Below are 11520 nucleotides of genomic sequence, written 5' to 3'. Positions count from 1 at the left end.
TTCAAGGGCAGGCTACAGTTTGTTCAATTAAAGGGAGGAGAATTTTGGTGTTTTGTTTTGTTTTTCAGTTTTCCTCTCAGCACAGCTGAACTAGGGTGACTTTTCAAAATACCAGGCTAAATTTCTCAGTGTTCGGGAACAGTTTCTTGATACAGAGATGATACTGACCTAGAAATAGAGGCATTTTGAGGTTTTAGATGTTAAGCAAATGCTACAGAGATTCCGTTATCTGTTCGTGAGTAAAGTGGGATTGCCAGACTCTGAGACCTGGATCTAGCCTTGTTCATTTATTTTTCTCTGCAAGGTTCAGATCCCCCCAAAATTACTCTCATTCTGCATCCTGACTGTGGAATATGCCTATTAGTGATTCCACAGCCTAGATATCCAAAAACTAGGATTCAGAGCACTTACCCCAAGTGGTACCCAAAACCAGTAATTTTTTATCTGCATAGGGTTTCCTCAATGAATAACTGATTTGTACTTTAACTGAGATTTATTCCATTTGGAAGGGGTTAAAGGTCAAGAGTTCAATAGTTTTCACCAGTTTAGTGCACCCTGGTTCTTTCTTGCCTAAGAAGGGGGAGAAATGTTTCTCTTGCATAGGGTTTAAAAGGAAGAAAAGCCCTTAGTTATCTTGGTCATCTTTGGGAAGGAACAAATTGTTTAAAATGGTGAACAGCAAAGACAATAGCTAGAAGATCAACCAGAAATCTCCATTATGCTCCGAGCAGTGTGTGAACCCAACGAGTGTCCATAAATGATGGATTGATTTCAAAAGAAGCATTAGCTTGGGATTCTAGGTCTCAAGTGGCAGTAGAGGATGGTACTGGGACTGGAATTTAAGAATAAATTGATTTGAATAGATGAAGAAGGAAAATGCACTGGGAGATGGACAAAGAGTGTGAGTAAAGTTTTGGAGTTAGGAATGAACATGAATGTGTAGGGACTAGTGAGAAGACCATCTTGATCAAAATGGGGAAGTGGTCACAAATTAGATGAGATAGAGACTGTAGTACCAGCATATGGGGGTCTTCATAGGCCAAAGAAGTTAAGTGGAATGTGGTGGATGCTAGAAGCTGTCGGAATTTCTTGGTGGGGAGATTTTTTAGTACAAAAATCTCCAGTCGTCACAACTGGCTGGTTTTCATTGTGACTCTTGGCCAACTTTTGACTTGGAGATAGTAATGATCATGGCGGATGAAAGAGCAGATGATTCATGTGTATTTTGACTCCTTTACAAATTTGATTTTAGTCTGAATCATAGAAGGAGTCTGTAGCCTTTTCCCATGGTTTTTGTTGGCAGCAGCTGTGCATTCCCATGGGAACATACACACTTACCTACTCAAACTTTCCTCTCATACTCTCAGCTTGTTCACTTGGATGTTTCATCTTTTCTACGGAGCATATTCACATATAAGCTTAGAGCACAGTCTATTTTTCTTCTACAACTGAGGAGTCATCCTGAATGTTTTCAAATACATAAAACTCCAGGTATAACTCCAAACAAAACATGATGAGAGGAGATTTTTGGGTAAACCATGGTATGATAACATCGCATTGAATACCATCTGCTGTAAACACTTCAGCCTTCTGCAGTGGCCAGATGAAGGAAATGTGGCTCAGTGTGCTTCTTCAGTGGTTGATTCCAGAAAGTTTTTGCTAAACTCTCATCCCAAATAGGAAGAACCTACCTCCCACGGGTTGAAGAAAGTTGCCGTCCATCGGGTAACATTGCCCTTTTTATCTGTAGGAAAGAAGTTTCCCTCTGATCGTTATGGGCAAAGCAGCCAACAGTTACCTCCAAAATTCTGCACTGAACTCTTTACTCATATAGGACATCCTAGTTTCTATGTTGCTTTGTTCCTTTGCCAAATGCTAATGGCTTGAAATCCAAAATAGATGAAGTTAATTAACAGCAGTTGCATATTTTTGAGAAGCTTTGAATTTGGTTATTGCAGATTTTCTAAGATGTTGCTTTCCTTTTTTTTTTTTTTAAGATTTTATGTATTTATTTATTTGAGAGAGAATGAGAGAGAGCACATGAGAGGGGGGAGGGTCAGAGGGAGAAGCAGACTCCCTGCTGAGCAGGGATCCTGATGCAGGACTTGATCCTGGGAGTCCAGGATCATGACTTGATCCGAAGGCAGTCACTTAACCAACTGAGCCACCCAGGTGCCCTGCTTTCCTTTTTTTATACAGAAAGCATTTGTGGACCTAGCTTCTAGACTAAATGCTGGTGATTCAGATGTGAATAACACTTCCTCTGGTGTGTTTCAGGTAAGACAGATAGGTAAAAAATAAGCTGTAATAAACTTTAATAAGTCCTTGAACAGAGGTGCCCAAATTCTATGGGGGCGTAGAAGGAAATATAATTGATTCTGTGGCTCCAGGGAGGCCTTCACAGAGCAGAAGGCATTTGGGCAAGTCCTGAAGGAGAGGCAGGAGCTCCCTAAATGGAGTGTGAGCACTTAAAGTAGAGAATGGAATGGCTAATCCAACACATCAAAGTGCGGTGCTAACTCTAACTTCTTTCCAGTCCAGATGAGACAAGGCAGGAATCCAGGGAGAGACAGGTGTCTGGGAGGCTGCTCTCTCCAAGGGCAAATTTCTCAGCTCAGACCTGCTGCAAGCAGAAATTTCAGGACTGCAGAAGCAGGCTTGTTAAATCATGAGGGTAGGACTTCCTGGGGAGCAAGATACTTGCAAACATTTTCATGGAAGTGAGACAGTGGACTCAGAATCTAACTGCAGGCTTTCCAGACTGTCAGGAAACATTATTTCCGGAGGAGGAGCCACATTCTTCTAGAGGGAAATAAAAGGAAACACCCCCAAGGTTTTAGGAAATGGAAGTGGTTCCAGCCTCCTTCCCTAGTCCCAAGAATGCTTCATTGTCATTTTCCTGACCTTGCACTTTTCACTTTATCAAAATATAAGTTCATTCTCTGCATCAGTTTCTTACAGCTGCTGTAACAAATCACCACATACCTGGTGGCTTAACACAACAGAAATTTATCCTCTCCCAATTCAGTAGGCTGGAAGTCTGAAATCAAGGTGACAGCAGGGTTGGTTTCTTCTGGAGACCCTGAGGGACACTATTCTATGCCTCTCTCCTCACTTCTGGTGGTTTCCAGCAATCTGTGGCTCTTGTAGATGCTGCATGCCAATATCTGCCTCCAAATTCACATTGTCCTTCTCCGCGTCTCTATGTGTCTCAAATATTCCTCTCCCCTCTCTTGTAAGGATGCCAGTCATTAGATTTGGGGCCCACCCAATACCCAGGATGATCTAATCTCAAGATCCTTAACTTAATTACATCTGCAAAGATCCTGTTTTCAAACAAGGTCACATTCACAGTCTCCAGGAGTTAGAACTTGGACGTATCTTTTGGGGGTATGATATTCAACCCCCTGTGCCCGCCCTTCCGTTGCCCACATCTGGTGTGGCCATGGATGTCTTCTGAGCGCTGCTAAATGGGCTGTTTGACATTGTTCAGAAACTTGACACTGGGACAGAAAGACACATTATCTTAACTCTTATTGGGCAGGGGTAAGACAAAAGTCCAGAATATCCAGCTCCAGGTCTCAAGGGTTTTCTTAGTAGAATCTTTGACCAGAGGCTCATCAAAGATGTGAGCTCTACCTAAAAAAGTAGTTAAGACATTTTTACTAGAGGAAGGTAGGACTACTTCAAACACACCTTTCTTGCTTTTTACAATCCCTCTGGTTGTACTACTATACTCAGCCTCTTGTAAACTGGAGCAAATTACTTACAACTCACAGTTAAACGATGTTGGGTTCTGACTCCTTCATCAGTGGCAATAGAGCTCACCAGAGTCAAGAAGCCCAGAGAGGAAGTCCAGCTCCCAGCATTTATCGAGGGTAAAGGGGTTAACCTCTTCTCTCAGTATTCCCAATCCTGAATGACTATTTCACACCTCTTCTCTCTCCTCAATCTTCAACTACTTCTCCTCCATCCTCAAATGTTAGTGGATTTCCTTGCTTCTGTGAAAAATACTGCAATTCAGAAGAAAATTTCCACACACTCCACCACCTATCCGCATCCATGGCCCTACCCTCTGCCTTTCGAAACTATGTTACCGTCGATGAATATCTGTGCTCCTCTAAGGGAGCTATGTTTAGATGTGCACAGATCCCATTCCCTATTGTGTGCCAAGGATATCACTTCTGTGACTTTCTGTCTCTTTCCTGCATTATCAGTTTTTCCCTCTTGCCTGGATTAGTCTCATCAACAAACAAACATGCTGCAACATTTCCCATCTTAAACATGCACGTACACACACACACACACACACACACACACACACACACACACCCCTCTCTTTTGACCCACACATCTCCTGCCAGCTAGCTACAATTTCTCTACACCAAACTACTTTTTTTTTATTAAGATTTTATTTATTTATTTGAGAGAATGAGAGAGAGAGAGAGAGAGCACATGAAAGGGGGGAGGGTCAGAGGGAGAAGCAGACTCCCCGCCGAGCAGGGAGCCTGATGCGGGACTTGATCCCAGGACTCCAGGATCATGACTTGAGCCGAAGGCAGTCGCTTAACCAACTGAGCCACCCAGGCGCCCTACACCAAACTATTTTAAAAAGTTGCCTCTACAGGTTGTCTCTGATTTCTCTTTTCTGTTGAACTCCCTATCTTGAACCACAGCTCCAAAATTGATCCCCTCAAGGTCATCAGTGACCTCCAGATTGCTAAATCCAATGGTCCATCCTCAATCCTCACTTCTGTGAGCCTCCTGCAGCATTTGATAGTTAATCTCTCCCAACTGCTAGGAGCACTTTCTGAACTTGGCTTTTGGGACTCCACTCTCTCTTTTTCACAGGCCTCTCCTCAGTCCCCTTTGCTGGTTCCTTCTCATTTCCTTGGCCTCTAAATGATGGAATGTTATGGAGCTTTAGAGATAAGATGCCTTCTCTCTCTAACCTCACTCCCTCTTGGGGAGATGCTAGATCATCTCATGCTGTGGGGGCCCCAACTTTATCCTTCAAGACCTCTGCACATGGAGGGCTGGTTACTGGGAACCTCACTTCTGCCCTTCTGCCCTGGGGCCTTTTATTGGCCCGGGCAGTACTGGACTCTCCTGTGGAAAACCTGGGAGTGCTGGAGAGTTCATGTCCCTCAGAGCAAGCTCACAACCAAAGATGGATGGCCATCTGGTGGATAAACAACCTAGCTTTCTGATCCCTCAGGATACCTTGAGGCCTATTCTACATTCTTTCCCAGAATTCCACAATGGGAACAAATTTCAGTTGCCAATGAGAATAACTTACTTCACAATGCACATTTTATTGACTTCCTTCCTTTTCCGGTCTCACTTCTTCTCTTCTCGGCCTGTAATTCTTGGACTCGCCTCCAAATAAACTGCTTGCACTCAAATTCTTGTCAGGGTCTGCCTTTAGGGGAACCCAAATGAAGACAAATACTATTTACATGGCCAGTTGTAACGCCCACATTTACATCCCTCACCCCAACATCCCCCAAATTCCAGAAACATATATCCAATGGCCCTCCCCCACAGCTCTGTATGGAGATTTAGTCTCCATTTCAAACTTCATGTTACCACTGGTGAGCTCCCGATTCTCCCTCCAAACTGCCCTTTTCCAGTTGAAGTCATTTTTTACTTCGCTCTTTTCTTTCACACCCATATATCACCCGACAACAACAAAAAAATCTGTTGGCTTTACCCTCAACAGATGTACAAAATCCTACCTCTCCTCATCTACTTCTTGGGCCCTCCTCACTCAAGCTACCTTGCCTAGATTATTAAGATAATTTCCCAACTGTTCTCTCTCTTCATCTCTTGCTCCATTAAAGTCTATTTTCCTCACAGCAGCCACAAGGATCCTTCTAAACCATAGTCACATCATGTCACTCCTTTGCTCAAAACTCGTCGATGATTTCATCTCAGAGCCAAAAGCAAAGTCCATAGCATGGCAAATAAAGTCCCATATGGTCTGCTGCCTGTCTTAACTTCTGATCTCATCTCCCACCACTCTCCTGCTCATTCTTTCTGTTGTAGGATCATTAGCAATATGTTTCCCTTAATATACTAAGTGTGTTACCACCTAGGATCTTTGCACTTTCTCCTGCAACCTAGAACATTCTTTGTTTTGTTTTGTTTTAGAACATTCTTATTCCAAATATCTACATGGTTTGCCTCTTCATTCTTTAAAGTCCTTACTGAAATGTCATCTTATTTAGAAGGACTTTCTTTGTTGGGCATGAGCCTGCATGTTCTCTGATCATTCCCTTGCCCAACTTTTTGCTTTCTTCTGTGGGCTGCTTTCCTCAGACTCCTACGTCAGCTGGCTTCTGGTTGGGTTCAGTCAGTGGGAGCACCAACAAAAGACTAGAGAGTGGGAGGAGGGAAGGCGAGATGGGGTATTTTGTCCTATCTCAGGCTGCATCTCCAGGCGGCAGTGAATCTGCCCCTGGCTCTAGTCCCTCTGGAACTAGCTTCTTGCCTCTGGCAGGCAACTCTAGCCTCTGGAATCTGATAACACCATGTATTTCCTTTGTTCCTCTAGCCTAGGAATGCTAGTGGCTTCCAGCCGTTACTGATTTCCAGGTTTCTTTAATGTTAATCATTTGGCCTTTCAAGTCTTCTAGTACCCAATTCTTTCCAATAAATTCCTCTCTTTTTATTCTTCAGACCTATTTCTGTTGTATTCACTGGATTCTGACTTGACAGATTATATCAGTTTCAGTCCCAGAAGGAAATTTGTAATTTGAGGAGAGTTTAATAAAAGGACTGTTTACATAAGTGTTGGTTTGGTTTTGGAAAAACAACAAGGGATGGTGTAGTCACTCTGGGCCAGTAACAGCTGGGAGCCATTTCGCACAACTCCCAGACTTGAGGGGGCAAGTCAGGGCTTCTCAACCTCAGCACTATCAACATTTTTGGCCAGATAATTCTATGTGGTTGGGGGGAGGGCTGTCCTGCACATTTTAAGGATGTGTAGCAGAATCTCTGCCCTCTATCCACAAGATGCCAGTAGCATTCCCCCCAATGAGACAACCCAAATTTCTCTACACATTGCCAAATGTCCCCTGGGGTAAAGAATTGCCCCAATTCTTGCCACTAGGTAAGGGCAGCTCCTAGAACCCTAGGAGAGACAGGTGTGGTGAGATGGCCATCCAATTAGACAAACCTTCAGTAGAAAGACATAGCCAAACCATTGTAATACAGTAGGAAAGGAGCCAGAAGAAGAAATACCCCAAATCTACTCTTTTCTCTTCCTCTGATCTCTTGCCAGTGCTCCCACTAGCTGAACCCAACTGAAAGCCAAGTGCAAAAGAGCATATTGTGTAGTGCATACATGTCAGCCTCCTATGACAGATAATGGAGAAGAGAATGGTGGGGAACAGACCTAGAGAAGCAAATGGAAGGTACCTAACATACTACCCTATGTGGTAACACTGCTGCCTTCTGGTAAACTCCCCCTGCATCCTGCCCCTTATTGTTTTCCATAACACTTACCACCATTTGACATGCTATATATTTCCTTATTTGTTCACTGCCTCATGCTCAGTGCATGGTGCATTGTAGATGTTCAGAAATATTTGTCAAATGAATGAATGATGGAATCCAACAGGAGAGAATGTATTGGATATGCAGTAAAATCTTACTCTGGAAACAAAGTACAAATCATAGGGCTAAAAGAAAGTATTTTAGTTTCAGAATAATACTTCATAGCAAGTTTATCAGTCGCTTTCCCAAAGAAACAGAAACAACAGGATGTATGTGCATAAAGAGAGATTTATTTTAAGGCAATTGGCTTACATGATTGTGGAGGCTTGACAAATCAAAAATCTGATGGAGTGGAGCCTCAGGGAAATGGTGTAGTTTGAGTCCTTGCTAGGGCTAGTCTTTTCCTATAAGGCCTTCAACTGATTGAATGAGGTCCATCCACTTTGTGAAGGATTGTATGCTTTACTCAAAGTTTGCTTATTTAAATGTTAATCATATCCAAAAAATAGTTTCACAGAAACATCTAGAATGATGTTTGACCAAATATTTGGGCACTGTGGCACAGCTGAATCGATACATAAAACTAACCATTACAGCAGTATTACAGCATATTAAATTATATTTGTAGTATATAAATTATATTAAGGATTTATAGTCTGAAGAAGGTAGGCTGGGATCTTTAATCCTAACCCTTTTTCATAAGGTAAAAAAAATTAATACAATGAACTGCTACTGTTAACTTTTATGAAGATAGGTTTATCCTTAGCCAATCCTATGCCACATTTTTATCATTTATTTGATAAAAGACTTCAAAGCCAAATATATTGAATGATAAAATCAGAATCCAAAAACAATTTGTCTAGATGGCATGATAAATACAAGACAACAGGTTTAGTAAGGATTCAAGTAAGGTCCTAAATTAGGGTAGAATATGGATTCTTCATATTATAGACATTCTGACTATGGTCAAGATTTTGAAGTATGATTTAAAGTAGCATAAAATTACAAATATATGGAAATCAAACAACACACTCTTAAACAACCAATGGGTTAAATAAGAAATTGCAATAGAAATTAGTAAATACTTTGAGATGAGTGAAAGTGAAAACACAACATACTAAAACCTGTAGGATGCAGTGAAAGCAATGCTCAGAGGGAAATTTATAGCAGTAAACACTTACATTAAAAAGGAAGAAAGGGGGGTGCCTGGGTGACTCAGTCAGTTAAGGGCCAACTCTTGGTTTCAGCACAGGTTGTGATCTCAGGGTCATGAGATCGAATCCTGCATTAGGCTCCATGCTCAGCGCAGTGTCTGCTTGAGTTCTCTCTCCCTCACCCACAGACCCTCTCCCCGTGCCCCGCCCCCCGCCACTCACCAGTGCTCGCTCTCTAAAATAAATAAAGACCTTTTTAAAAATAAATAAATAAAAAGGAAGAAAGATCTCAAACCAATGACCCAGCTTTATACCTTAGAAAAAGGCAAGTAAACTTAAACCAAAGCTAGCAAAAGGAAGGGACTAATAAAGATTAGAGCAGAAATAAATGAATGACAATATAAAAACAATAAAGAGGACCAATGAAGCCAAAAGTTGGTTCTTTGAGGGGCACCTGGGTGGCTCAGTCAGTTAAGCTTTTGACTCTTGATTTCAGCTCAGGTCACGATCTCAGGGTGGTGAGATTGGGCTCTCTCTCTCCCTCTGCCTCAGCCCCTCCCCCACTCATGTGCATGCTTTCTCTCTCAAATAAATAAAGATCTTTTTAAAAAAAGTTGGTTCTTTGAAAAGATCAACAAAATTGACAAATCTTTAGCATATATGACAAAGGAAAAAGAGAGCAGACACCAAACCAAAGCACTGGGTTTATTTTTTTTCCACTTACTTATTTAACAAGAATTTTCATATTGCTTACTAACGTGCCAGAAATGGTTCTACATGTTTTACAAGTGTTAAGTTGTTCAATTCTCAAATCATCCTTATGATGTGCGCTCTATCATTGTCCCCATTTTACTGACGAAAAACTTGAGGCACAGTTTGGTGAGACAAAGGGCCCAAGTTCACACAGCCAGTAATTGAGGGGGAGGGGCAGGATTCGAGCCTGGATTCACACTCCTCACGATCTTCAAGTGCTACACTGCCTCTGTAAAAAACAAAAAAGGAGTACATTTGAGAGACCACTGTTGTGTAGGGAAGAGCGATGATGGAGGGGCAACACCCCAGAGAGTGATAAATATAGTGTTCACAAAGAGGAAGCCATTTAACAGTGGATTCATTTCATTTTTGGTGGCATTTCTAGACTGGAAGATGGAAAGAATACAGCATAAATTGTGCCTGTGGACAAGGCACTTGGCAAGTTCCCTTGTGATTTATTTTAGAAAATGTGTAATAATGTGAACTGGACTCTAGATCAATTAGGTGCATTCATATCCAGTTGAATGCCCATACCCAAAGAGTGGCATTTCCTGAATTCCCCTTCAATCTGTGAGGAAACTTCTGGTGGCAGGTCACAGGGCTCTGTGCTGCCTTTTGGTGCTTCTGCTCTTGTTTAAACTTTTTAATAAGTTTCAGTAAAGGACATCGCTGAAAAATTGATTGAATTTAAAGAAGATATGTATCTGGTTCTTATGGGGTGAGTCTAGGGCAGGAGAATTAACGTGCCAGAGGCTAGAATGGGGAAAATGAACCTAACAAGATGGAATTTAACAGACGCGAGAGGTCCCTTACTCAGGTCTATAAAAACAAACTGCCCAAGACCTGGGTGGGGTTGAGATGGCTGGATCGCATCACCCAGGGAAAAAGAAAGGATTCCAGTTTCCGTTGGCTGGAAGCTAAATATGAGTCAACAGCAAGTTGTTGCTGCCAAACAAAACAAAACAAAACAAAACAAAACAAAACCCTAAAGAAATCTTAACCCGGAAAAACAGAATTTTAGTAGCTGGCTAAGGTGAAAGAATGCTTTTACTTCTCCTTCCCTTGTCAGCCCGTACCTGGGGAACTGAGTACTCTGCCGGGTATCACGTTATCCAGGGACATCAAAATGTAGAGGTCCAGAAGAAGGGGCTGGGACGATGCAAGTCCGGAGCCATCTAATATGAAGAATGTCTGCAGGAAAGGGGAATATAAAAAAAAAAAAAGAAAAGGAAAGGGGAATATAATTGATGAGGGATGTAATATGTTTTCAACTACCTGGGCAGGGGACAGGGGTTCAAGGTGTGTTTCTAGCACCTTAGGAGTGTTCTAATAACGCTCTTCCCTTTGAAGATCAAGCGAGGGGAAAGCATAAGCTTGTTTGAGTAAATACAGAATACTGATATTGGACTCCAGTGTTCACCTTGAAGACAAAGCAATCAACTTAAGAGGGAAAAGGCCCTTTGCTCATCGGGTCCAACACAGTTGTACGCCATCCTCTTCCTTATTCAGACCAGGACCAGACTGGAGCGAGGCAGTATATGGGCTTCCGGGAAAGAGGGATTCACTGGAAGCGGTCAAAACCAGAAGCGGTGTCTAAGGAACAGTCACCTGCCTCCTTCAGCCTGGGCTACTGCTGGCTGGTAGACAGAACGAGAACTCTAGAGCTCTCCCTGTTCTCCAGGTCACTGCCATGCAGCAGTCTGGGATAGCTGCCCCCAGTCAACGCTCTGATTCAGCAAGTCCCTGCCCGCTGGCTCCTTAGCACAGTCTTACTTCCACTTACTCTACCTTCAAGTGTAGTTTACAAACAAGAACTTGAAGATCCCAAGTAATGATTTGAAAAATACTAAGGAGAGTATTAGGATTCCGATCAATCACTCCTATGCCTCCCTCTGACATATAAATCCTGCTCCCTGGTGTCCAGGACTTTCCACATACAAATGAAACATGTTTTTCGGTCTTCGTTTTCTATTTCGTCTCCACGTGGGTTCTTTGTTTCATCTAAATTGAATTTCTCATCCCTCAGATCACTCTGACATGTCTTTCCCTGTTGTCCCATCTCCCTCGAAGGACTTCTTTCTCTATGTCTTTCAACATCATACTCAGTACTTCA

Source organism: Mirounga leonina, unplaced genomic scaffold (assembly GCF_011800145.1).
Source record: "Mirounga leonina isolate KUSES-001 unplaced genomic scaffold, KU_Mleo_1.0 Mir_174, whole genome shotgun sequence".
In the NCBI taxonomy this organism is placed as follows: domain Eukaryota; kingdom Metazoa; phylum Chordata; class Mammalia; order Carnivora; family Phocidae; genus Mirounga; species Mirounga leonina.
This window is presented reverse-complemented; position numbering follows the sequence as displayed.